Raw genomic sequence first — 27,808 nt, forward strand, 5'->3', positions numbered from 1 at the left:
ATATTGATATGTTTTTGTAGTATTCGTGTGTAGGTTATGTTTTGATTTTTGTTCTGTATTTCTTTCTTTTCAAATGGTCAATCAAAAACATAAGTCATTTGAGTTGAAATACATCTTAGGCGGGGGATCTGCTTTGATTAGATAAAATTGGAATGAGCCATTTTTGTCTACACGTTCATTAACGCGTAGTGAAGTCTCCAGCCCCCACACGTCCCACGCAGGTCACCTGCTTTATCCTCAAATAAAGTGCGCTTAATAAAATGGTATTGATTTGGTTAGGATTCTACAATTAGCTATAAAATAATTATTATTTAATTAGTACAGAAACGATACAGAAGACTAGCAAGTTACCTTTATTCTTACCTTAATTGATTCTATGTAAAATGTTTTCAGTTCTAATTAATCAACCATAACTGTTATGGAAATTATATTTATTACTTTACAAGCTTCTTTCGTTTTGAATGTAAGCTTAATTCGAATATATATATATATATATATATATATATATATATATATATATATATATATATATATATATATATATATATATATATATATATATATATATATATATATATATATATATATATATATATATATATATATATATATATATATATATATATATATATATATATATATATATAACCAAGAAAGGAAGCTTGGGAGGGTATCGAATAGTATATATATTAAGTGCATAGATTTTTCCATATGTATATAGTTTACATTTTTGTTTAACAATCTATGATAATCTGCGGTTCATTGGTCTATAGTTTCATTTTATATATGTAAATTTTTTTATTTTCTAGATTTCTTTCGTATTGATATAATTTTTCCTCGTTCGATGTAAATGATGTTTCCTTCTTTTTTTCTGATACTTGCAAGGAAAACATTGTGAAGAGTGATTTTTTAGAAATTATTTGTTGTACTTTCAGTAAGCTACTTATATATATCTGCATTATTCTTGTATTATTCTCTAATCTAATCTCTAATTCTGCATTATACTCTATTCTGCATTGTTCTTAGATACATTATGCTCGATATATATTTATAACTTTTTATAGATACATATTTTTATGTAAAAATTTTTGATAATTTTCAGTTCATTGATCTATGGTATCATTTTTTTTTTTTAAATATTTGCTTCATTTCGTATTGATATAATTTTTCCTCATCTGATGCAAAAGGTATTTTCTTCTCATTCACAGTATACTTGTGAATAAAACGTTTCATAGAATGATTCTTTAGAAATAATTTGTTCCATTTTCAGTATAAGTTGTCAAAATATTTTTGTAACACGTTTGCATACATTATTCTTGGAATATCTTTTTTCATATATAGATATATATTTTGTACATTTTTGTACATTATTTTCAGTACATTGATCTATAATATCATTTTATTTTTAATGTTTAATATAATTTTTGCTTGATATAATTTATTTTGTTTCATGTAAATGGTGTTTTCGTCTCATTCTCTTTATGTTTCTAAGAAAACATTTTTACAGGGGGATTCTTTAGACATTAATTGTTGCATTTTTAGAAAATTACCAAACTGTTTTGACAAAATTTTCTCTTAATAGGGCTCTCCTGTGGATATATAATTTTGTGAAATGATCAGTGATAATTTTTTATTTCGTTGATTTATAGTATCAATTCTTTTTTAGTTTTATTTGGTCTTGATATTACTTTCCTCATTTGATGTAGATCGTGTCTTCTTCCCAATCTCGTTACGTTCGTAACGAAAAGGTTTTTCAATGTGATTCTTCGGTCATTTTTTGTAGCATTTTTAGTGAGTTACCAAAATACTTCGCATGACGTTAGGATATATTATTCCCGTAATAGTTTTTTTTTATAATAAACTTGTACATAAATATTTGAGTAATTATCTGGGATAGCATTTTGTCCATTGATCTATAGAATCATTTCTTTTCTAATTTTTCGTTTTTATTTTGTCTTGATATATTTTTTCTCGTTTGATGAAGATGGTGTTTTCATATCCTTCTCAGTATGTTTTTAAAGAAAAAAATTTAATAGGTTGTTTCTTTTGGCACAATATTTGTACCAAAATATTCTCATATCACGTTTAGATTCATTATTCTCGTGATATGATTTTCATGGATATATGTATGTTTTGGTGAAATAATCAGTGATATTTTTTTGTTCATTTTATGGTAACATAATATCATTATCGTATCAATATATTTCATCATTTTTTTTTAAATTCGCTTTTATTTATAATATTTTCCTTGCTTTGAATGATTTCTTCGGATTTGTGGTTCCCCTGAAATGAAGAAGTGTTCAAGAGTAATTTATTAGATCTCTAGCCTTTAAAGTATCGGCCACGACCCGAAATACGCATGAAAAAGAATTGTGTGGTATTCTTTCACGATATAGGGTTGAGCGGTATTCTTTCATAATATATGGTTGCGAAGTATTCTTTCACGAATTACGGTATCATTGGTAAATCCTACGATCACAAAAAATTCTTATCGTAACCCATTTTTTACTTTGAAAAAATAAAATAAAATTATAATTAGAAATAGTGTATGGAAGCTAAATTCAAAGAAGTTTTAAGTTCTTTCCTTTATTTTAATCCACATATCTGTATTACTTGGGTGATAATTTTCTTTGCAAGTAAAAAATAACTTTTTCTAGACTATTATGGCTTTTACTCGAAAGAATGACATGTATTTAATCATTTATGCTGTAATCATTTATGATCATTTTTATTTAATCATTTATGATTAAAGCACTGAGTATGGAATGATTCCATTTTGGGGGGGGGGGGGCTTTACATATTGGGTCATTGAGGTAAAGATAGGCATGGATGATAATTTTCTTAAATATCATAAAATCAAAATCAAAACTACCTATGAACCTTTTCTAAATGATATTCGAATTTTATAAAAAGAAATTTAATATTTAGAAATAATTTTATGATTAGAAATTTAACAAATTGAGATACAAAGATATTTTTATGGTTTTAATGTGGGAAAAATACAGACATATGCACAGATTCTCACATTAATCATAACTGAAATACTTGTGACACCAATATCAGGAAATCTTTATATTGATGTGCAACACCATAGAAAAATTCAAAGATTTATCTACAGACATCATGATTAGATATTTGTATTCACTAATTTTTGTCTGAAAGGCAAAAATAAATCTTCAGCACTCACCGTTGTACCGCATTAATCTGCTACTGAGCTAGTGACCTTGATGCAAATAATAGCACCAATTCTTGATGCAAATAAATATTACAGGTTTAAGATTTTCACTCCTTTCTCTTCCTGCTGAAAGCATTGAAAGTAGGCAATTTCCCCTATTTTCTAAAATTTATAAATATCAACTAGCACTTTACTGTAATTCATATAGTAGCAATGGGAAGCCTTGTTTGTCAAATTTTCTTCCTACAAAGTTTGTTCGTGAAGATCAAGTTGCGTTTACACTAGCTGCCGATCTATGCCAAAAACTCGAGCTTTTTGCCACACCATCTGTATTTGCAACAAGCCAAAAATGTAGACAAAAAATGCATTAGTCCTATCGTAGCTAGTAATTGTTTTTACATTTGTGGAACCTATGGATGATATAATTGATTTTGACAAATTTAAAAGCTAATTTCGAATGATCACATTTCATGCACTAAAATTCAATATATTTCATTTTTATGTAAAAGTGCTTTCTAAGTCTTCTATTCAAAATCTTTCTTGGTATTCAACTGATTTAAATACTTTGTTTTTATCACTGTATTTTATCGATTAAAACTTTATTTTTATCGATTGGGACGATGCATTGCATTTAATAGTAATATAAAAACTTCTTTAGGAGAGCGTAATACTACTCCTCTTATTCCGACTGCACCGTGGTTCTATCCAATTTCATCAAAAATGGCACTCTGAATATAATGTTTCTTAAATTCTTAATAATGCTTCTTTCTACAAACACGTGGTTGCCAATAAGCATGAAAAATTATGCTTTTATCCTAATTCGACTTAGGTCCAACATAAGTCAAATTAGGATCAAAGCCCAATTCTTCATGCATCGAATATCAAATTACATTATTGTCTGTACTTTTTTGAATGTCATTAGAGTTTAATGGAATTAATGGAGCTTACTTTTTCATAATTTTGCATTATCTGAAATGATTTGCTGCTTTTTCTTATGACTTTTTTACTTAGGTACACACGTGTAACTTATCTTCCTTTTTTCAACCACTATGTTGCCACCTAATGTGTCAAATCATGATTGTGGGTGTGTGTCTGTCTTTCCCACATCACATATGCCTATTTGATCTCAAATCCCCCTATATTAAAGTAAAAACAAAATGTACGGCTAATTTCTTTGCTAAAAATTAAGTTTTGTGTCTATTTAAGATATGGAAGGGAAAAATCTAGGAAGGTACTCAATTTTTCCCTACTATTGTCTGGCTATCAGTATGAACTCAGCACTGAAAACATTGTTTTTTCTTTCGCGTCATTTGTGTGAATATGTCTTACCCACTTACACTCCAATAAAATTTTTAATAAAAATATTAAATCATTTTTTTTCCTTTTCTTAACTTAGAGCGGGAATAAATACCAGTTATGTTTCATCCTACTGATAAAATTCACAGGTTTTTTTCTCAATTTCTTATACTGTTTCTTATAGCAGAGTTCAGTAATAAGTTTTTTCTTCTTCTGAATTATGAGTATCCTATGTCTTATATAGTTTCATTGTGTAAATTAAGAGGGACAACCATTTTTTTAGCCTATTATAATTAGGGAAGTTACTGATTTTTTAAATTTAGCTTTAATTGTTGAGAAGCATTGAAATAAAATCTTCCAAGAAAGAATTTTTTAAACCCGATCATTAGCTAATTATTTTTGAAAAATAAATATATGAATAAAAACACTTGCGCAGAAGCCAAATTGAAAAACTGGGTACAGCGAATTTACTTCATCTCTTTATAAGCAAGTTTTATGAGAGAAGGGAAAGAGAGCCTAGTTCATTTGTTTCTGCTTGAAGATTTTAGTATCATATCCAATAGAAATAAGAATAAATGCTTTAGATTTTGTTTTTGCTTATCATTTTTACTTAATAAGGATAAGCAAATAATATTCTAGTTAAACGTTTAATTAATATACCTAAATACTATGATATAAGGCGAAAATAGTCTAAAACTTTGAAATAAAAGGGGCTAAGACCTCCTACTTTATCTTTTAAGCTGAGCATATTTTACGATGGCAGATTCACCGCTGACAGTAATGTTAAATCTTTTCATTAATTAAAATAACGACATTCAAGTTTTCCTAAATCAACATAAAGATAATTAGAATGTACAGTAAGAACAATTTATAGTAGTAAAAAGGCAACTCATAGTTTTGCTTATATAATCTCAAGAACTGACACATAAATAGTGTTTATTGTTATAATTATTAAATGGAACATAAGCAATCGAAATATTTTCAGTAAAATAATTAAGAATATAAATTATCTTATAAAATTCTTTATTCACTTAGAGTATTTAAATAACAATAAGGATAAGGAGAATTCACTATATAAACCAAATAAAGAGAATATAAATAGTCATCAACTTTTTATTGAAAATGCACATTAATAATTTCAATTATAAAAGGATAATTTTACGATACTAAAACAAGTTTTCATCATACTGAGGAAAAAAAAAAACTACATAATAATAATAAAGAATAAAATTTTTTTTTTTAATCTACTGACTACCTGCTATATGCTATACGATTATAGATAATTTTACGATACTAAAACAAGTTTTCATCATACTGAGGAAAAAAAAAAACTACATAATAATAATAAAGAATAAAATTTTTTTTTTTAATCTACTGACTACCTGCTATATGCTATACGTAATTCACTGACAAGAGTAAATGGAGGTTTTGTTTCGTAATCAGTATTTCAAAATTTTAAGACTTTATCGTATCACTAATGATATGGAGAAAAAAGCTTTAGTATCGCAAAATTACGTATTCATTATTGAATATTTAAATCTGAGCGATTATTCAAGATAAGTATTTTTTCGATGAATTAAAATTCACATACAAAATGTCTATATAAAAAAGGAAACCAACATTTATAAACCTACGATTCATAAAAGAAAAAACCTCAGACATTGTTAAATAAAACAGATGAAAAATAAAATAATTTGAATAATATGGTATTTCAGCTAAAAATAAAACTTTTATTAGAGTATACTGTATAGATTTGCAAAACTTGGCAAGGAATTTAAAACAATCAAGAATTGATAATAGAATAATCATTAGCGGAAATAAATTTAAAAGGAAAAGAAATCACTACACGTTTATGCTGGCGATTAGTGGCACTGATTTCCATTAATTCATATTTAGAAATATAAAGTTATTTTGATTTACTTCATTCTATTTAACGTATATATTCTAAATTAATGATTCAAACTTAGTGGCGTAAATTCTATTTCTGAATCAATTTCAGCGTAGCACTTCAACATTTTCTTAAGTACGTAATCTTAATGAAAGATATTGGAAAATATCTCATTAAAAAAAATAACACTTAAGTTAGATCAAACATTTCAAGAAATGATGACGCAAAAAGTAACAAACTAATCTCAGTTGATTTATTAGTTTTTTTTCTTTGCTTTTTGCTTTTATGAATTGTGTAATTTTAGCTCTATTTTATATAACTCGACATAACAGAAACAGATGCAAAATGTCCGACTGTCCTTTGACAAATCCGTAATTTATTTTAAAAGGCTAAAGGAAAAAAAATCAGAAAATTTATTAGAAATAACAATTCTTAGCGATATCAATGGTACTCTCACTACGCCGTGACCATGACTTTCGTCTTACGAAACATTCTTATTATGCTTATTATATGGCGATTCGCAGATGCAATCGCACGTCAATGCGATTCGTGCATGCATAAGCAATTCCTTTTACATGCAGCTTTTAAACCTTCACTGGCGCGTCTACATACAATATTCCTTTAGTTTCTTTTTTTTTTAAACTAAATGGTAGCATAAGAAATGCCCTCATCGATCGGCGTTCGATTAATCAAGAACTAAATATGTAAAATGCTGTTTATTGAAAGTGAATGTTGACATGAAAATGCCGTGTTTCTATGTAAAAATTAATTAATTAAATAATTAAAATTAATTAATTAAAATTATAGTTTAAATTGAATTTATATGACATAACATTGCAGGACGAAATTTTGAATATTTTTATTTCAGCAATTATTGCAAATAAAATTCAAACTAAAATAAAAAGAATAACTATTAAATTATTAAAAAAATTTAGATTGCTTTATAGGCAGGTACTTTATTTGCGTCACACCAGAGCTGCACTATGGACTAGTGGCGACTATCTGGGGAACATCCCTCCCATTTGCAGAATATTTTCAAATGTTCTGCAACAGGACTTATTAGTTTATACAAATGTTCTGCAAGCATTTCACAGCGAAAAAAAGTTAACTTTACGTTAAAATGCTATATTTTCATTTATTAAATTACAGGATTATACACAGATACACAACATTATTATTTAAACCTGGGAAAACATTCTTGATTTGATACTTTTACAATAAATTTTGAAGTACAAAATTTTGTTTATGACGATGATGATAAATTATTAATAAAATGCCTATGATATGAAGGTCCAAACATTAAAATGAGGGCTGCCTTAAAATCTTTCAAGGGGACAAGTGCCCAGATGGTGCAACATTTGCAAGCACAAACATTCGCTGGTCTGTTGTAATGAATTTTTAAATTTTTCAAAATAATATGCTCATCGCAGTCAAAGCAAGCAACTCTATCATGTTCACGGGCAGACATTTTACTGAAGTTTATATTAGCAGATATTTCATGTTGTGATACATTGCGCAGATGACCTGTTCGGATGTTCCCATCGTTACAAGAGCCAAGTGTCATATCCTTATCTATTCATTACTTGAGAGGAAAGTGGGCGTGATGAATGAGGTGGAAGGAAATGTTCTGCAAGATTATGAAGGGAAGCTTTTAAACCTTCAGGTCATTATGTTCTAAAAAGAATATATGTGATTAGGGTTGGGGATTGTTCTGCAAAACTACCGAAGGCAGGTAGGAGGGGACTCGCAGGAAAACGCTGTCACTTATTCAAGATGCAAACTGTTCTGCTGGACTTCGTTGTTTTGTGACGTACGTCACAGTTTTCGACACTCTCTGCTTCTGGGGCATCCCTGAAGATGATCCGAAGACATACCATCGCAATTGTGATCCTCTGCAGAGGGGATGGTTCCCCTGCTTTGGTAGCCCGATGACCTGAACCAGAAGTCGAGCACTTTACGGTAGAAAAATTCAACAAGGACCGATACCGCGCACCACGTTCCCCTACGCAGGCTGATCAAAGTGACCACCCATTCGCTTACACACCTCAGCCAGTGATGCTTGACTTTGATGCTCTACTGGAAACCGTGTTATTACGATCAGTTCACTGCCGGACAGATCGCATTATATATTAAATTAAACTTTTATATTGTAGTTGGAAATGACAGTGATACGAAATAATAAAAAATAAAACTCAATAAATAATTTTTTTCCCTAAGAAACTTCAATTAAATTTACTTTATTTTGAATTCCTCTTCAGATCCTTGTCTATATTAAGGAAGTAGCCTCACGATTTGTGATAGCATGATTTTGTACTATCCTCACTTCCCAGACCACCGTATTTTTAATCGAGAGGCAGTATTATTTTTCAGATAAAGACTTTTATTAAAAAAATTGCATTGGCGATCGCAACGCTCGAATACTCCGTCTAGGGAGAGACCGGTTTTATTCCTTCCCTCTCCTCCTCTTTACAGTTGCATAGGAATGTTCTACGATATTTTCCCTTTTTATTAAATAAAAATATGTTTTTAAAATTTCCGTGATGCTTTTCTTTTAAACTATGATTAATGTAGTTTTCAGTTCTATATTGTTTTCCAACTTAAAAGATTTTAATCTATATAAAAATCAAGAGAGAAATTAACGCACTTCCTTCCTCTATGACTCTCCACACGCTAATGGAGAAAGCATGTAAAGCGTTGCCATAGGTCGAGAGTTCTGCTCTACGCCACCTGCAGCACATTTCGATCCCCAATTACAAGCCAATTTGAAAAACGAAACTAAAGGGCAATTCGACCATTCTCACTGCATGCGATTCATGTACCTCCGATCATTGTTGAGTGAAAATGAGAACCTGATAGGTGAAATATTTTCTTCCACGTATTTTCTTCTTTTCTATTTTGACGGCCATCGGATGTGCGTTCCTTACAATGATTGAGAACAGTCTTAGTTTGTATAAATAGTTAATAATCTGAGCAGAAATAAACAATTTAAACATACGTCAGTACTTATCACCCACATGTTAAGCTTATCTAGTTTATTTGCTGACAATACACATCTGCAACTTTCAAACTAAAACTCAAAGTGAGAGTTATTTAACGTCATACCCTTAAGCTCGATTCATGAGTAGTTGGCATAGTTAGCGCGTAGTGAGCAACAAGCAAAATTAATTTTTAGAATAAAACACATTTCTTTTCAAATATCAACAAAAGCGCATGTCACCAGATACCGAAAGAGTTGCATTTGAAGAAGAGCCTCAGAGCTCAAATAAATCTTGATAGGCTAAATTAAGCCTTACCTATTGAAACGCAGTGCTATAAGCGAAAGCAGAGAGCACGCCGCACTTTACTATACTCAATACTCAATACCGAATGAGCACCATAAACTTTATATAACTTTAGATACTAATCTTATACTTGTTTGCCCTATTTTGATGAAAATAAATTGTCTTTTGCATGCTTTGCTCCTTAATAAAGAGTAAACACTTTCATTTAACACGTTCTTAATTTAAGTTGTCAGACTTTCGCTCATCAATAATGAAATATGAATATATAAGCATATCTTGTTTTTAAAGTTAATACTTGATCCTAATTGGAGGGAGATTTCCGTATCGTGATACGTGGAAGAATAATCGCCAAGTCTTGGAAACTTCCGGGCAGTGACCCGTGAGAATATCACAGAAAGGGACCAACTAGAAAGGTATATAATTTAGCCCACGGGCAAACATCAAAATTTTTTTTGCAGGTTTAAAATCTATTTGGCACCTTGGCGATTGTTGTTGATGGGACAGATCACGATATGGATCGGATTCAGATCCCCTGAAAATTCTCAAAGCTTAATACTTCCGTAGAACAAATTTTTCTTTTCTTTTTGCTTTGAAATTCCAAATTATTTAATTCCCAATAATTCCTCCCCCAAATTATGGCTTTTTGTAGTTACAATAACTTTTAAAAAATTTTGCAAAGCTAAGTTTGTATAGTTTTAGAATTTTTTACTAATTTTAAATAAATAAATAGACATACAAAGCTATTTGCTTTGTAACACATTCGAAGATCACGAGGAAGAACGATTTATGTCCAGGAAAGCTGATTTGGAGAAAAAACAATTTTGCTCACTGAAGGTAGGATTTCTTCTCAGTATGGCCCTTCTTCATTGTGTAATAACTCCTGAGGGAGAACTCTCCCCCCCCCCTCGTTATTGATTTGTCAAAATTTAGTGACCCTCAAAATGCAATTTGTGAAAAATAGATTCAAACCGTTCTTCCCCTTTGGTTTGCATTTAGAAGCAAAATTTTTTAATGTAAAATTTTTTTAGCAATTTTTAAATCAGACCAAAAATTTTCTTTAGAGAGCCAAAATTTCTCTTGAACCTCTTTAATCTTGCTCAAAAGTCTTTGTTAAACTGCTTTTGTCTACCTTGAATCATTGAAAAGTTATGCTATATACTTGCTAGTAAGAAATTCTGCAAATAACTAAGCGTGTTGTAATTTTTTTTCTTCTGGTAAGTAATAGTGGTGACTGGACAACTAAAATAATTTTGTAAGCGGTAAATATTTGTTCAGCCACTCAAAATTCCATGTTAGAATGAAGTTTATTATAATTAATACAGTTAAACCCCGATTTTACGTTTTCTGTTGGACTAGCGATAAAAAACGCTCGAAGTGGAATAACGTAAAATCGGAGTTAAGAAAAATCTATGCATATTTTTAAAAATTGACACCTACCAGTTAAATTAATGGAAAAAATGAGTCATCTTTACTTGCTTTTCGTTTTTAGGTACAATTTCGTATACAGCTCGTTCAATACTAACAATTTTTTGCAAATTTGCTTCTTGATTAACATTTGCAAGTAAAAATTGTTTTAGAGTTTTTATGCTTTGTATCGCTTGATCAGCTGTTGGCACGTCTTCTGTTATTTCATCTTCATCGTCATAAGCTCTATCATCGGAATCAGGCATTAAATCACTCATGGAAGGGATTTCTGAAGTAATGATGTCTGTGTCACAGTCGATGTATGCATCATCGACTTCCGGTAGATCCTCAACTTCAGACACGCTACCTTCTTCTTCTTCCAAAACAACAGCGCTCTCCTCCTCCGATATTGAAAGTCTTGCTTTATTGAATCCATTGATAATACACTTTCGGTCGACACTGTCCCAAGCTGAAGATATCAGATAAAGAGCCTCTAGAACATAAATTTTTGCCTTAGAAGCATCCTGAAAGTCACCAGAATCAAGAAACATTAGTGATTTTCTAACCAGTTGCTTCCGGTAACTCTCTTTAAATGATCGTATAGTTCCTAAATCCAGTGGTTGAAGTTTGCTCGTACAGTTAGCTGGAAAAAACTCTATTCACACGTTTTTCAATTTAAGGTTTAAATAAGCAGTGCATTGGTCTAGGAATAAAAGTATGGTGTGCTTTTGGAAACTCATTTTCTTATCCAGTTTTCGAAGAAAATTTTTAAATAATGCTTGCGTCATCCATGCTTTTTTGTTTGAATCGTAATCGGTAGGAAAACTTTTGATATTTTTGAAACACTGTAGTTTCTCTGCTCTACCGATCACAAGAGACGTTAACTTTTGGCTTCCATCGGCATTTGTACAGAGCAAAACAGTCAAGCGCATTTTTGAAAGCTTTCCTCCATGGCAATTTTCACCTTTAATTGTCAATGTCTTCTTAGGCAATAGGTTGAAAAACAATCCCGTTTCGTCATTAAATATGTCACTTGGATTATAGCCCTTTAATAAATTTGGCAGAGTTTCTTCTTTCCACTGTTGCACAGGTGTCATATCCACACTATCGGATTCGCAACAGATAGATTTGAAGCATAAATTGTTCCTTTTTTTAATCGGTGGATCCAGCCATTTGATGCACTGGAGCCTTGGAGTTTAAGCCTTTCAGCAATTTCAAGCTCCTTTTCTCTCAGGATGGATCCATTTATAGGAATCTTTGCTGCTCTGTCTTCCTTGAACCAGTTCATTAAAATTTTTTCTAACTCATCATATGGAGATGTTTTTAAGGTTTTTCTCTTCTTGGCAAATTTTTCCGAGTTTTTCAGCGTTTAGTTCTATTGAAGCTTCTTGCTTTAAAATCATTTGCAAAGTTGAATAAGCAATACCCAAAGATTTAGCAAGATCAACTTTAGTGCCATGAAATTCTTTAGCTTTTTCGACAATTTCAGCCTTTTCGGACAGAGAAAAGCATTTTCGTTTCAACATCTTCTTTCGAGAAAAGAACACGGTGACTGGGGTTTGGAAACTGAGAAAAAATGCTATAGCTTTCAAACTCAAACAAAACCGACTGAAAATCTCATTTGGTATGCTAGCACGGAAAAATGAGTAAAACCATTTTGAATAATCAAGCGGGATTTTCATAAAAGGGGTAACACAAAATCCGGGATTTTTAACATAATCGGTATAGGCAATTTTCACGGATCAGCAGAAAATGACGTAAGAAGCGGGATAACGTACGAAACAAACAACGTAAAATCGGGGTTCCACTGTATATGTAGGTTGCATCTATCATTTATGTTGTAACTTACTATTAACTATTAGCAAGAAATGTTTATAAATTGAATGAATTAAAGTATTGAAATAATTTCCTTTACAGAAAATTTCGATAAAAATGTATATGTTTTAGCTTGCTAAGGATGAACCTTGAATCAGTACAACCAAGAATTTCTAGTTTCAATAAGGTGTGTATCCATTAAAATTATTTCTTTATCAGTATTTGATATTGAAATTGTCATAAAATAGAAAACCTATAATTTATGAAAAAATGAGAGCATATGATGCTTGGAAGCATCTTTCATTTATATTTAATTATCGTCAAATATATTAATTCTTTACTTTTGCCAACCATAAATTTTGTATGGTGGTTTTCTATTTAAGAAGGCAGTGATCTGTATCAACTTTTATAAGGGCTTTATACTTGCTTTTATTTACTTGTAGTGCAATATATTGTTAATATGTTTTTACATCTTTCTTTAATGAAATCAGTTTCAGTCTTATAATAGGTGAATATTTTTCTTGTGAAAATTTTTTCACAGCTTCAAGTAACATCTGGTTTCAATAACAAAATTAAAATTTCAAAGACGTAATGATATCTACATTAGTAATTTCAAATTTTGAAACAATACTGTTCTCAACTTTCAGAATGTCATTCTTTTATTAAGGGAGAGAAGTAGTTCTTAAATCTTTTATTAATAGTTTTAAAAAATAATATATAGTAAATTATAATTGCTGCTGTAATCAGAAATGATAAGTTTCCTCCATAATTAAAGAAACTGCCCAAGAAGAGTAAGTTTCTTCGAATCGAATAAGAAAAAATTGAAGTTCTTTTTCAAAAAGAAAATTCAAATATTAAATCAGTTTTTTAAGCAGTTTATAATTGGGGTCTAGTTTGAATAATAGTATTAATTTCTGAGCTATTTATATTTTTTTAAATATGGAATAACTTAAAATCAACAATTGGAAAGAGAAATAAATTAAGAGAATTTCTTAAGAAATTAAAATAACTGTAGTCCTTCTATATTTTAAGCAAATTGGTATTATAGGACCTTATTTTATGACTATTTTGAGAGCTGTTAAAATGTCTGAATCAAATTTTTTAATGCTACTAAATATAAAAATCCCATACTAAACTATACTACAGTGCAAACTCGAAAATTGGGACTGCCCGCGAGTTCTGAATGTCCGGATTTCTAAAATTTCCTGATTTTAGATACCTTACTTAAATTGATAGAATTATCAAAGTTTCGCATTTGCTCAGTCGATTTCGTGATTAAACGCGCGTGTGTAGACCTCCAACCTCAATTTTAACAACTTAACATAAATATACGCTTTAAACAATAAATAAGAGACATTAAAAATGAAACAGCGACAAAAAGTAGCTTAAAATAATAATATATTTAAATCAATACAATTAATTAAATGTTAACTGAATTATTTCTTAAACATATCAAAAATTGTAAGTTGTTTAGTAGATTTCATTCTATGATTACTTATTTTTTCTTTCACTTTATAGAGTAACATTAACTCGTGTTCATCAACAATGTCTCTTTGCAGTGTTTCCAGATTAGGGGTTTCCCCCCTAAATTTAGGGGGATTTTTTTTATCTTCAGTGGATATTTTAGGGGAATTTGTTTCTAGGGGTTTGTTTCAGGGTCATTTGTGAATTTTACTAGTTTCATTTTGATTACGTTCTAATACCAAATTTTATAACTGAATGTGTGAGATGGTAATATAAAAATCAATATGTTAAACCAAAGCAAAAAGATTAAGATTTAATTTTAGAACTTAACCCCTTAGTTAAATGTAGTAAGTTATTACTTAGCACGATCAACCTGTGCTTTTGGTGAATTTGAATTCAAATTATTTAAAATTTTTAATGTGCATGGTTTAAAAATAATGCCAAAAGGATAAAGAAAAAAAGAAGAACGTACAAAAGTACAAGAAAGATTGGGAACACGAAAAGCAATTTAAAGGTAAATTAATAGTACAATTGTTCAGCCTTTTCTTTAATTATCAGCACATTATTTCAAATCAGAATATATATATATTTTTGGTGACTGGTGACTGGAAGAAGTGAGTTAGTATTTTGTAAATGTTGTAAAGCTCAGTTAAATGCACATAAAAAAGATTTGGCAAAGTATGTAATATTACAGATATTGTTGCTAAATTTTCATCAATTTGTATTGATGTCGATGAAACAATTGCTGAATGGAATTTACTCTCAAATGTAGATGATTTGAATTGTGATTCTACAAAATCTTTATGGGTAAAAATCAGTGAAATAAAAAATTCTTGAGGAAATTTAAAATTAAAAAATATTTCGACTCTTGTTTTGGCTTTATTAAGTATTCCGTTTACAAATGCAGCTGTGGAAAGATGTTTCTCCATAATAAATATTATTAAAGACAAATTGAGAAATAAAATGTCTATAACTGCAGCTGATGCTATTTTGCACGTTCGATATGAACTTTCTAATGGTTGTTAAAATTTTGTACCTGCTTTTATGCTAAAAATATTTAACAGCGAAAACATATACACATCAGAAAGTATTGACGAAATTATGTTGGATATTTTATCAGAAATTTAAGCATAATGTTAGAATTAAAATATTAAGAAGACTATATTGTTGATAATAAAATATTTATAAAAAAATGTGCGAGACAAAAAGTATTGAAAAAAATATCTTAAATATTTTAGTAGATATTAAAGATAATGTAAGGATTGAAATGCAAAAAAGATTAATTTGTTGAAAAAAAAATATTAAAAAGTATTAAAGCAACGTTTTCTATACATTATTAAACTTTAGTACAATTTTTTAATGCTTATACAGTACAGAACCCGTTATCCGGAAATCAGAAAACCAAAAAACCGGAACGAAATTCAATAAATTTTCCCTCCATTTTTAAAAAAAAATTTTTTTTTTCCTCTTAGGATTTTAGGATTTTTCTTTCTTTTTTGAAAGATGTTTATCTTGCCATCATTTTGGAAATAATTATTAGTGTATTACTTCATCATTTTTCTTCTTTTTAAGATTATTTCCAAATATTTTTTTTTTAGTTGGGTTTAACAATAAAAAAACGGCTTTTTGTAGCGATTCAGAAAACCAGAAAAATCAGTTATCCGGAATAGCGATGGTCCCGATTGTTCCAGTTAATCGGTTCCCTACTGTACTTAAAAATTTTGGGGTTTTCTTCAAATTTTTAGGGGATTTTACAACACTATCTCGGGGTGAACGGTTATTGGCACCTGGCAACACTGTCTCTTTGCTCCAAACCTTTAAGAACACTGTCCATATTACTTAACATTTCATCCAACAAAACTGATCTTTCTTCATTAGGAGTTTTCGCTTCTGTATCACTGTCGTTTTCTTTATGGTCATTACTTAAAACGGCCATTTTTATTTTGTCGTCAGTCATGTGATTGACAACGGGTAATTCGTTGCTGCAACTTATTACCTCCTCAATGTTATCTTCATCGATTTTAAATACGCACTTTTTTGCGTAATCATGAAGTTTATTTATTTCAAGTTTTAAATTTTGAACTTTTGAAAATTTAAAACCTTCAGAATCATTTTCATTTTCAAGAAGAAAGAACCAATTTTCTTTCATCACTCTGGGGAAAAACAAAGTAGTAGAAGAATTCCTTCTCCAGCATGCTTTATCTATACAGCACTGATGAGAATTACTGGAATTTCTTTATCAGCTATGTGCTTTTTTTAGGTGTTTTTTAAAAAAAATTGATTTGGAACATTTTTTCTGATGAACTGGATGTAAGAGTCCTGATTTTAGAGCTTTCCTGATTTTAGAAGTCCAGATTTTCAAAGTCGTACTGTACTACCAGTCACATATTCAATCTACAAATACGAATAGCGTGCTTATTTTTTATAGACAAATGCTTTTAAGTAGGAATACTCAAACCAACTCTTGTATAATATTGATTTTAAAATTCTGTATTAAAACTGAAATAAATATTTTTAAAAAAAATTGATATGAAAAAATTCTAACTTTCTGTTACTGTTTTAAATTTGAGTTTTTGATATAATAATTATTGCTAAGCAATTGTATTGTTCATTCTTAGTTTCTTTCATTTTGTCCAGTTTTTTCTAGGTTCTCCCAGTGTCATGGTAAATAGGTAACTTCTGGACAAAATATCAACTAAGGCTCAGAGTAAACTGAGGACTATTCAAGTATTCTCCAGTTTCCTGTGACCATGCCGTAAGTTTTCTATTTTCCAAATGAAACAATATTTTTAAAATACTTCATTTACTGTCTTTTGCTTAAGGTTGTAAATGTTCAAAAATGCTGTCTATGTTGTAGAACAATAAAAATTACAGAAAAAAAATTTATATCCTAAATGCCATGAGAATTTTATATGCTGTTAAATTTTTTTTTATTTTTGTTTACATTTTTAGTTAATTAAGGTTCTTTTTCTTTTCGCAAACTAGCAAAATAAAATTATTTATGATTTTAAAAAAAAGAGTAAAGAAAGTGTTGATGACTTAATTGGTGAAAGTTGTTTTTTGTTTATTTTCGATATTAAAAGTCCTTGTTTCAGAACATTTGACAAAATTCTCGAGAGTATTTTCTGAGAAGTCTTACAATGATTAGAGATTAAAAAACTTTCTTAAAGTTTAGAAGTTAGATAGGAAGTTTAACCAGCAGGTTATCCATTTTAAAAATAAGCAAAAATTAAAATAAAAACATCAAAATAAGAAAGATTTTTAGTTTTACATTAAATTGTTATATTCATAAATATGGTGGATTCATCAATATCATACAGATATTCATCAATATGACTTAATGATAGCTAGACCACCAAACTAGTTCTCTTAAAAGATAAATTTCTCCCGTCAAAATTAAAAATAATTAAAAAAAAAAAGATATTCAGGAGATTAAGATGTGAAGCCCTTAAAATGTCTTTTTAAAAAATTCAAATTTTCATGGTGTAAAATTTTTTCTCTGCTTTCCTTATGGGAGCAAAATATTTACTTGTTATAAGGTTGTGTTTTTATATTTAGCTTAGGTTTTCCCTATCATAAATTCCTTATACCCATTAATACTCTATTAGGGTCTGGTTCTTATAGCAAGCTTTAGTTTTGTGGTGTTATGCATAATAGCATTTGTTTGCTATGTTTAGAAACCTATTATTTTAAACATAATCTCCTTATTATTTTTTTAAAAAAAAACCTTTTAAAAGGGCATTTTTGTCCCATCGTTTGTTCTAGGTAGGAATAGAGTTAAATAGTTTTTCTGTAAATAGTTTCGAAAAAAAAAAGATAGTCAAAGAGGTTTATTATGTTCTGACGACCAATGGAAATTAATTAGAACTAATGGCTCAATTTAGTTGCTTAGAATGTTGTGATTCGGCTGTTATGTGCATATTGGTTCTTGAAATTTTTTTAAAAAAAACTAGTAGTGCTTTAAGTAATTTTGTGCCGTCAAAAGCACACACAGTTGCAAGCATTGAGATTAATAGCATTTATTTTGTGCTAGGATATCTGTGATTAATGTTTCTGAAATCATCTCCTCTTAATTAAATCGATTTCATCATGTTCTGATCAAGTTTGCTTCTTTTATTCAACAAATGAGACTTATTCAATATTTTTTATAAATTCACATATGTAAGATATATAGCCATTTTCTTGAGAAAAGGTAAAGAGTCTTCCATGATGTAGGTTTTAGGTTGGGCGGGGGAGTTTCTTTAATACATTACGCGGTTTATTAAAATAGCAAATATTAAGTGTTTTACGAGTGAATGATATTTACTTTTCAGTATAAAAAAATGTTTGCTTTTGGTCACAACTTATAAGCTCAACGAAATTAAAGATTGCTGAAACTGTTGATATATTTTTTCATTTTTTGAAGAGTTTTACTTTTTGTGAGATCTCAATTACGTTTAAATTTTTTTTAAAGCAGACTATACCTTATGCCATTAATTTTATTAACTTATATGTTCGAAGCATTAAATTTAAGCATACTGATTCTTGAATAATTTAAATCCCATCAATAGCTGTTTACTGTTTTTATTTTGCTGCTGTTATTTTGCTATATATTTTTATTTTATAATTATATGTTCTTATAAAGCTTTATTTCTAGTTTTCAATATTTGCTCATACGTATATATTTTTTTCAATTAGAATGCATTTTTATAAACTTACTTCTTCTGAAATAGGCATTTTCTTAAAGAATTAACTCTGATGTGAATTGTTACTACAAACCACTGAGAGGATCTAGTCTTTTCATTGGAGCTAAAGTTAGTGCTGATAGTTTTTTTTCTACTGGTCTTACAAGTCATTTTCCCACTAAAATGGTATTTCAGTTAGTGAATTATTTAAAGAATTTACGTTCTTTTATTTAGACTTATTGAAATTTTAATTTTAAAATTATCAACATTTTATATTAATGTTAATGATCATATTATCTAGTTTTATATTTAATGCTGAAGGTTTGTAAAGAAATTCAGCACTGCAACAAGCAAATAGTTATAAGTTATATTCAACCAAATAAGTAATCAATACTCATACGTATGTAGGGTATGGACTTGTCTTCAATGCACTATTTAGGGAACTTGATTTATTAAACCAGTTCAAGAACTACCGAAGATATATTAATGTAAAAAATGAACATGTGAAAGAGGAAGAACTGTAGAATATGTTTCTTCATTGGCTGAGAACCACTTGGTGTTCTGCAGAAAAGTGGAAATGTGCCCATTGAAGAGGAGGGGTAAAAAGGATTGTTACGTATAACAGCCATACTTTCTAATTAAATCAGAGGGTACTGGATATTCTTTTGTCTTCATCTGCTGACATTTTAGAAAGCTGATTTCATTCATCCTTCTTTTAATTTTAAAATATTATTTAAAAACAAATATTTTAAAATAAATAACATAATATAATTTGTAATTTGTTCGTAACATAATTTGTAACATTTTATTGGTAAAAAATTAAGAAAAATACTTTGTCATCATTTAATTTATATTTTCTTTTACAAATTTAAAACAATATTTTTTTGTTTATTGATGCAATTTAAAAGGACTCATTGCTATTTGCATTAAAGTGATTTATTAAAACACACAATGGGATTTGCATTAATGATTTAAAAATTCCATATCGAGATTTGCATTAAAGTGATTTGCAAACTGTACATCAGGTTTTGTATGAAAGTCATTTACAATTTACAGATAGCTATATGGAATAAAATGATTTCCAAATCACCACCATGACTTATATTCAAGTGATTACACTATGTGACTTGAATTATTTATTGTTCATATTGACACAATTTATGAATCATACAACACTATTTAATATCAGTTTATTTGAATTTTCCACAACAAGCTTTTTATTTATTTGAATTATAACTAACACATTGTGATTCGTAATCCAACTATTTTAAAATTGCACGTTACAATTTGTATTCACAAGATTTTAAAAACTATACATCTTGGTTTTATTTGCAAACATTGACAATATTAAATTTTAGGATAATGTGAAAAGAGTAACTTTTATCTCTATCCTATTTATAATTTAAAACATATTTGTATCATTCAAGATTTACATAGACAGTAAAAAATAATAAACTTAAAAATTTTTGATCATTTTTCCTAAATTTATTTATTTTCTTATTTAAAAGTGGTTCAAATCTATGTAAAACATAGAGATTCTTTTAACAATATTATTTTAAAATGTAGGCATTGTTACTACCCTAAATAATATGGCTTGTGATTGTGATGATTTTTATGTATTTATGTTTTATGATGTGAGTTTTAAAATGTAGTGAAACTATTAAAAAATTTTTTAAAAATATTTCATATAAATGTAAAGTAAGTCTACAAGCATTTATCTGCAACAAATTGTGCGTTAAATTTGAAAGATTGTGTTAAATTTTTATCTTATTTACAAAAGTGTGTTAAATTTTTATCTTATTTACAAAATTGTGTTTTTAATTATTCATATTATTTTTATATATTGATTGCATGTTAAAATTACAAATTTTATTCTTTGATTATCATCTTCACGTTTTTTTAATGTTTGGATGGTGATTAAAATTTTTCAGAGAGGGGGATGTAACATAAATGGTTTCAATTAATCCTTTTATGTTATTCCTTTATCTAAATCTTTTTCTTTATTTATTACTCGAAACTACACACTCTTTCTCGCTCTTTAATATTCACATCCTGTTTTTTAATCTATTTTCGGCTATAAGTTATGCATTAACATTTTCGATTTCTCCCTTTAATGGAACCGTGAGAAAGACTTTTTCCCTCAATCTATTTAATAGACCTATTATAATTACTCTGTTTTCCTTTTTTCCCTAAAACGAAACATTTTACCTATTTATTTTGCAAGATTTTACCTTCAATTTTGTGTGATTGTTCTCTCTTTAATATTAATTTAATAAATATTGTACCCTTTTCCCCTGCTTAAAAACTGTTTTTATCCTTCCTCTTAGCAACGACATTATATATATATCGATTGGGGGGGGGGATATTATTTCTAACAACAAAAAAATGTATAGTAATGCTCACAGAAGTAAGGTGTTAAAAATTACATATTTAAATCAACGAAAATTTATAGGGTTTAAACAAAAACTTTAATCAAATTTTCATCAAAACAAAAGTATTATAGTACAAAATAAGATTAAGTATTTATTTGGTATTATACTTCAGGTATTATTACTATTTCTTGAATTATTAGAGGTTTTATGAATTTTAAATAGAAAACTTTTTCTTTTCTTTCTTTTTTCCCTTAAAAAAGTCACCTAAGCTACAAACAATTTAAAACAAAATAAATTATAAATAGTGTGTTTAAAAATTTGCGTTTTCCTCTAGTTTTAAAATTTTCCGGTTGCAATAACATTGTATAAAATACTGTGTATAATTTAATGATATAATTTAAATACCTTGGTATAATTTAAATACCATGTACAAATGCATGGCTCTAACGGAGACCATAAAATAAAAGGAAAACTTATTAATCTAAATAAAAACACTTGAAAATTATCGAACTGAAACGACTTAAAAAAGGCACTAGCATAAATATTAAAACCCGGAACTAGCAAGATCAACGGAATTTTAAAAAAAACCTAATGATAAAATTTATGATTCATTTTAACATTTTAATTAAAAATTTTTAGATAAATTTATCAAAAGAATTAATTTATTGAGTGCAAAATGTATTGTGAAAAGAAAAAAAAATCGAACATGGTGGAATCAGAAAAACAAAACTGCAATCTACTTCATTAAATAATCCTATGTTTAAATTAATAAACAATTCTCCTTTTATGAATTTTTTTTTTGCTGATAAAAACACGATTTTTAATTACAGCAGATGTGATTCCACATCAAGAAAAACTTGCAAATGATACCATACTTCCAAAGAATCAGAATTTATTCAAAAGAAAAAGATTTTATTTTTATTAATCAATGTCAAATAGATAAATATATTTTTCTATGTTCACTGATATGCATGCAATGCATTTTCCCCACCCCCCTCGTAAATCAAACAGAAAACGAAATCAGCATGCCACACCCTTGAGTTTGATTGACAGCCTAGAGGAGAAAATAAGACATTCCTCCCTTCCTTACATTTTCCTCTACTCAACTTCAAGGATGAGTTCAATTTCTGCTATTTTCATTATCATTCTAGTTTAAAATGGCGGGAAAACCAAGCAAAATTTCACCCGGTTTTCTGGTTTCCCGGTTATCTGGATACCGGATAAATGGTTCTCTACTGTATAATAAATGTATCAAGATTTTAAAAACCTTATAAATACAAAAAAAGAAACTGATCAAAACGTCACTTGAATTTACAATGAAATTGGCAAAAATAAAGCCAGTGGAAAAGGGATTACTCAAATACAAAATTTGTGCATTATATTGAAATATTGGAAGATAATGCAGAATTTTGTATTAATAACCTTTAAAAAAGCAATCAAGAAACAACATAGATTTACAATGGAATCTGCAAATTAAGTGCATCAAAAAGTGATGACACAAATATGCAATTCAAAATTTTCCATTTTTTTAATTTAAAAAAAATCGTGTTCAAAAGTTTCTGCAGGCTGCACCGCATGTAGCCTGTGGGCTGCAGATTGTGCACCCCTATATTTAATTGAGTTTTGCATCATTCATTTTTGTTCTAAGATCTAATGATCATGACATGCTAAACATACTATTATCTAAAACTTATTTTTGTACTAAAAATACTATACTCTTTTTAATGATGTTCTATGTTCTTTTATGTTCGGTTTTCCTTTTTATAAAAAAAAATTCAAATTAAAATCTGAAACTTAAAGTACATGTATATATATAGTAAAATTGCCAAAGATTTGGCTTATTATTTGAAAGCAAAACTGGAACATCAAGGATTTTTTAGGTTTGTGTTCCTGACCATGGTTGTTGGTTAATTATTTTCAAATCATTTAAATTAAATTTTTCTTAAATTTATTGATAAATGCACTTATAAAAAATTATAATTATGCATCAATTCAAACAAAAATTCTACATAGAAATTAGATAAGTAACTAAAATAATAATTATTTTTTTTTATTAAATAATTATTAATTTTTCTGATTTTTAAAATATTATGTACTTTTTTCGAAATAGCCGGCAAAATGTTAAGAAAGAAAGATTTCTAGATAGTACAAAAAGTGAAACATTTAAACCTAAAAATTACTTTTGAAATTTTAATTCTATTTCGTTCTAATTTTAAATGATAATGATAATTTCATAAGATATGTCAGTGTTTAATTCCTCTTAACCAGACCTATTTAACAGAATAGCTAATTTTAAATAATTCTGTATAGTAAAGGAAGAAAGATAGAGTGAAGGAATCTAAAATTTATTTCTCCTTTTGGCTTTTCTAATAAATTTTTTTTTTTTTGTATTACATGAATTGCTATGCACTGAGGAGCAAAATATGACCACGCCCATATTTTTCAATGAATTCCTCTGGATGACGTGGAGGGCACATGATTAAGTTAGAATATTAACTGGAGAAGGTAAGGAATTATTCTCTCATTTACTTTTGTGAGTAATGGGAGAGGCTTCTGATTTTAGTGAATTTGATGGAAAGTAAATCATAATGGCTCAAAAACTCTGAATAAGTATCTCTGAAATTGTAAGATTCATAGATTATTCACAATCTGTGGTTGTAATTATTTTTGCATCCTGGATAAATGACTATGAAACTAGCAGTAGAATTCGCTGGATGTCCAAGAAAATTTGATGTTGAAAAGAGAACTTCAAAGAAAGAGAACTGCCCTGTTTGGTAATACAAAATCAGTGTCAGAAAATCACTCAGCTGACAGCCCAATACAGGTTCAAGTGCGAGTATTTCAAAACACACAGATGCAGATGCAGTTGGATATGGGACTTTTCTACAGACATCCCACTCCACAGTGGGTCTGGGAACATTGACACTGGATCATAGACAAGTAGAAGACAGTTGTCTAGCTAGATTAAGCATGATTTTTCATTTATACCTTTGATGACTGTTATAAGGTACGTTGTCTTCCAAGCAAAACAGTTGCTTCCCATTTCTACAGCAGGTCAGATATTGGCAGCTGGGGGTGGTATTTTGCTGTGGGAAGTATTTTCATGGGTGGCTCTGGCCTTGAACTTTATTCCATATTTTGAAAATCAAGTTTGTTGGAAGGAATCATGTTCGGTAGACAATGAGCAATGTTTAATAATTTTAGCTGAAGAAATCATTATACGAAAATCAGTCCCCAAAATCCTAAAATTTTGGATACGTTTGAATTTAAAGTTATTTTCTCTCTTGCAGACATCTAAATTTCATTAATTTTATAGACCCTTTTGCTGATTTTAATAGTATTTTACAAATTTTATGTTAATGTGGTCTGTATTTTACAAATTTAAGGTATCCTTAAATTTCATTTTAAAGAGCATGAAAAATATGTCCGAAATCAGAACATTAACTGATCTTCCATCACTCTTCATAGTTGGAATTCTAATCACAGGTTTGAGTTTTTTTCTGCTAAAATCATTTAGCACTGCTCTTCATCTGATGAATTTGATTTCTGGAAATCATTCCGTATTTTGAAAAATTTTAATAATTTAATTAATGATCTTTCTCAATATTTGGAAATCTATTCAAATTTAATCTTTTGCATCCTGTGGTTCCCACCAAACCCTCTCCTAATTGTTTATTATCTCTCTTCTTTTGTTATCTTTTTCAAACTTGTTTCTCTGTCCCTATTAGTTAAACCACATTGCAGGCGCTTGTCTCTTTACTTCTATACTACCTTATGGAGTTTGGACTCTGAGGAAGGTTCTTGCACATAGAAACAAAGCAATAGTATGTCCATTTCTGTTATTTGATTTGTGCTTTATTCACACTGCCCATTTTTATTTTTGCTTTTAGTAAATAAGAACTATTAACTTTTTACATTATTTGCTTTATAATTTGCTCAGAGTTTAAAATTTCAAAAGCTAAGCGAACCAAAATTGATTAATTTGTTTGTTATTAGTTCTAAAGCTGCAGAAAATGTCAATTTTTTTCTATGAATAATGAATACTTGTGTGTATATCTAGTACTTTTTAGTATTTTAATATAAAAATTATTTTAAAGCATTTTGAGGTTGATTTGCTTTAAACGAATATTTCCATAATTAGTAGTTAAATTTAAAAATAAGTGAAATAATCTACATAACGCAAAAGCTCATAAAACACAAAGCCTCAGGTTTTTAGGCATTACACAGAGCGTGAGGTTTGTGTCCTTTACTGTAACAGATTTTCATGTTAGGAGAAAATAACTTTACCCTGTGTCTTGAAGCTGTTCTAAGTATACAAATCCATGTACTAAACCTATACTAAAATAATAATTGAAAAACTAAGATCAATTTAACCCCATCAAAAAAAAATTTCTTGTTTTACTAAATAGCGAAGTTTTCCTGACCTTCTTTTATGAGAAAATATTTCAAACTTACAGTGTTATTTATTAAAATATGAGGATTATTAAAAGTTTGTAACCACGTGTTTTGCATCAGTCCAATTTGCAGCTTGTAAACAATCCGTCTTGTGTTTTTTTAATCATGAATATAACAATTTTAAATTAAAAATGTTATAACAGACTTAGGTACAGTTTTTGTAGTTATATTACAAGTATTAATTCAACAAATTCAACTTTGATAAGATTTTTTTGATAACTAATTTAATTCCAATTTTTTTTCAGAAAACACCTATTTCCAGACCTATTCCTTTTTTCCAGAAGACACCTAGGACATAGGAAGAAATTAATGTGATCAATACAATTATTTAGATAAGTATTATAAGTTGAACAAATAAGTATTATAAGTTGAAACAAATAAAAATTTTTGTAATATAAAAGAAAAGTTTATAGCTTTTCACACTTACTGATTTAAAAAAAACAACCTTTTTCTTGTTATTCATTGTATTTTAGTTTTATATAGAATCTTAAATTTTTTATAACCTCTATAATAATGATTTATTTGTAAATGAGATTTATAATATGTTATCTTTCTTGAATAAATAAGTACACTTATGATATCTAGATAAATTAAGCGTATATGTATTATTTTTTTATTGCATATTCTATTAAAAAAAGTTATGCATTGTTACAAATTGCACACAAATAGATATGTGTTTACAGATTTGTGTTACTTTTAAAAAGTAAAACTTACTTTAACAATTTTCTTAACTCTTGATAAGATTTGAATTTTCATCATAATTAGTTTTCTTCATCATAACAGTAGAACCTCGATTTAATAAAGCCTGTTAGACTGGGCAAAAATGTATTGAATAATGGGATGGAACTATATGAAGGACATGAAAATTTTCATGAAAACTAATATTTTTATTGCTTTCAAATGTTATTTAAGTACCTAAATATGTTTTGAAACTTAAAAGTAACTTATTTAATAAAGAAACAAAAATCTTAAATTGTTTTAATGAAGGAATCAGAAATTTTCGTTCAACCTTTTTTTGTCTTAAAGTACTCAGCGGTAAAAGCGGACTCAGAACATCAATATTTCAGGGAAATAGTGTTAGAGGATGCCCTAAATTCTGAGTTTTTTTTATATTATTGATAAAGAAAATCGAAGGGAACAAAGCTGCTAAAGCATTAAAAGTGAGAAATCATTATTCATGGGTGGTGTTACGTCTAATTCCAATTTATTCCCAAGTATCCAATTTCATCCCGAGTATTTTTTTTAATGATTAATTTTAAGTTTAGTTTCAATCTTTGCCATAATCAAACAAATAACTTGAAAATTAATTCTACAAATTTAATTAGATTAAGATTTCAATTATTAGCTGTTTAAAAAACTGTTTTTCATATTGCTTTTTAAATTAGATTTTCTTTCTTTTATCCACTTGGATTAGTTTTTTTTTTTCCCAATGCAAAAATTTTGATTTTTTTTCCATAACTGTACTCAATGAATTAATTGTAATTACACATTTATAAAAATCTTGAGGCATGAAATGTTGATATTAAAAGCTTGGTTTTTCTTTGGTTAATATTAAAAAATTTGGTATTTTTTGCAATATTATTTCTGCAAATGTTTTCTGCAAACAGTGTATTTTAGGACATAGCAAGTGTTTTCTTGCATGGATTTTCAATCATGTGGTTGTTCTTAAATTCATACTTTAATTGTACGATGCACAAAATAGAAAGGTGAACACCCTGAATAGTTTTTTATCTTAATGATCCGATTTTTATGTACTAGGACTCAATTTTAATGATTTGATATGCTAACTAATTAGTGCAGATGATATTTAGGAAATCAAACATAAAAACTGCTTTTCAGAAAAATATTTATAATTTTTTATTTTATCACTATTATGTTTTTAAATATTTGGATTTATAACCCTCATGAAGAAGTCATATGTTTTATATTTGATTTCTGAAGATCTGTTAAACTTGCTTCGTTCAAATGTTATGTTTCGTTATTTAAAATTACAC

At 28.5% G+C, this 27,808-nt stretch overlaps 1 long non-coding RNA gene across 4 annotated transcripts; it reads left to right on the plus strand.

The window, feature by feature from the left end:
* Nucleotides 1-9,250: 9,250 nt before the first annotated feature.
* Nucleotides 9,251-27,749, plus strand: LOC107448942 (uncharacterized). Of its 4 annotated transcripts, none has more exons than XR_015430265.1 (5): nucleotides 9,251-10,053; nucleotides 16,961-17,078; nucleotides 19,036-19,173; nucleotides 19,396-23,864; nucleotides 26,060-27,749. It is a non-coding gene; the product is annotated as an uncharacterized LOC107448942 (long non-coding RNA). The 4 variants fall into 4 exon arrangements; XR_015430266.1 differs by lacking the exon at nucleotides 19,396-23,864 and adding an exon at nucleotides 12,962-13,046 and having other exon boundaries at nucleotides 9,253-10,053; nucleotides 19,036-19,116; nucleotides 26,060-27,746; XR_011638207.2 differs by lacking the exon at nucleotides 19,396-23,864 and having other exon boundaries at nucleotides 9,257-10,053; nucleotides 26,060-27,746.
* The last annotated feature ends 59 nt before the right edge of the window (nucleotides 27,750-27,808 follow it).

The sequence above is a fragment of the Parasteatoda tepidariorum genome, chromosome 11 (assembly GCF_982258835.1).
Source record: "Parasteatoda tepidariorum strain Cologne lab strain chromosome 11, Ptep-v5.0, whole genome shotgun sequence".
Classification (NCBI taxonomy): domain Eukaryota; kingdom Metazoa; phylum Arthropoda; class Arachnida; order Araneae; family Theridiidae; genus Parasteatoda; species Parasteatoda tepidariorum.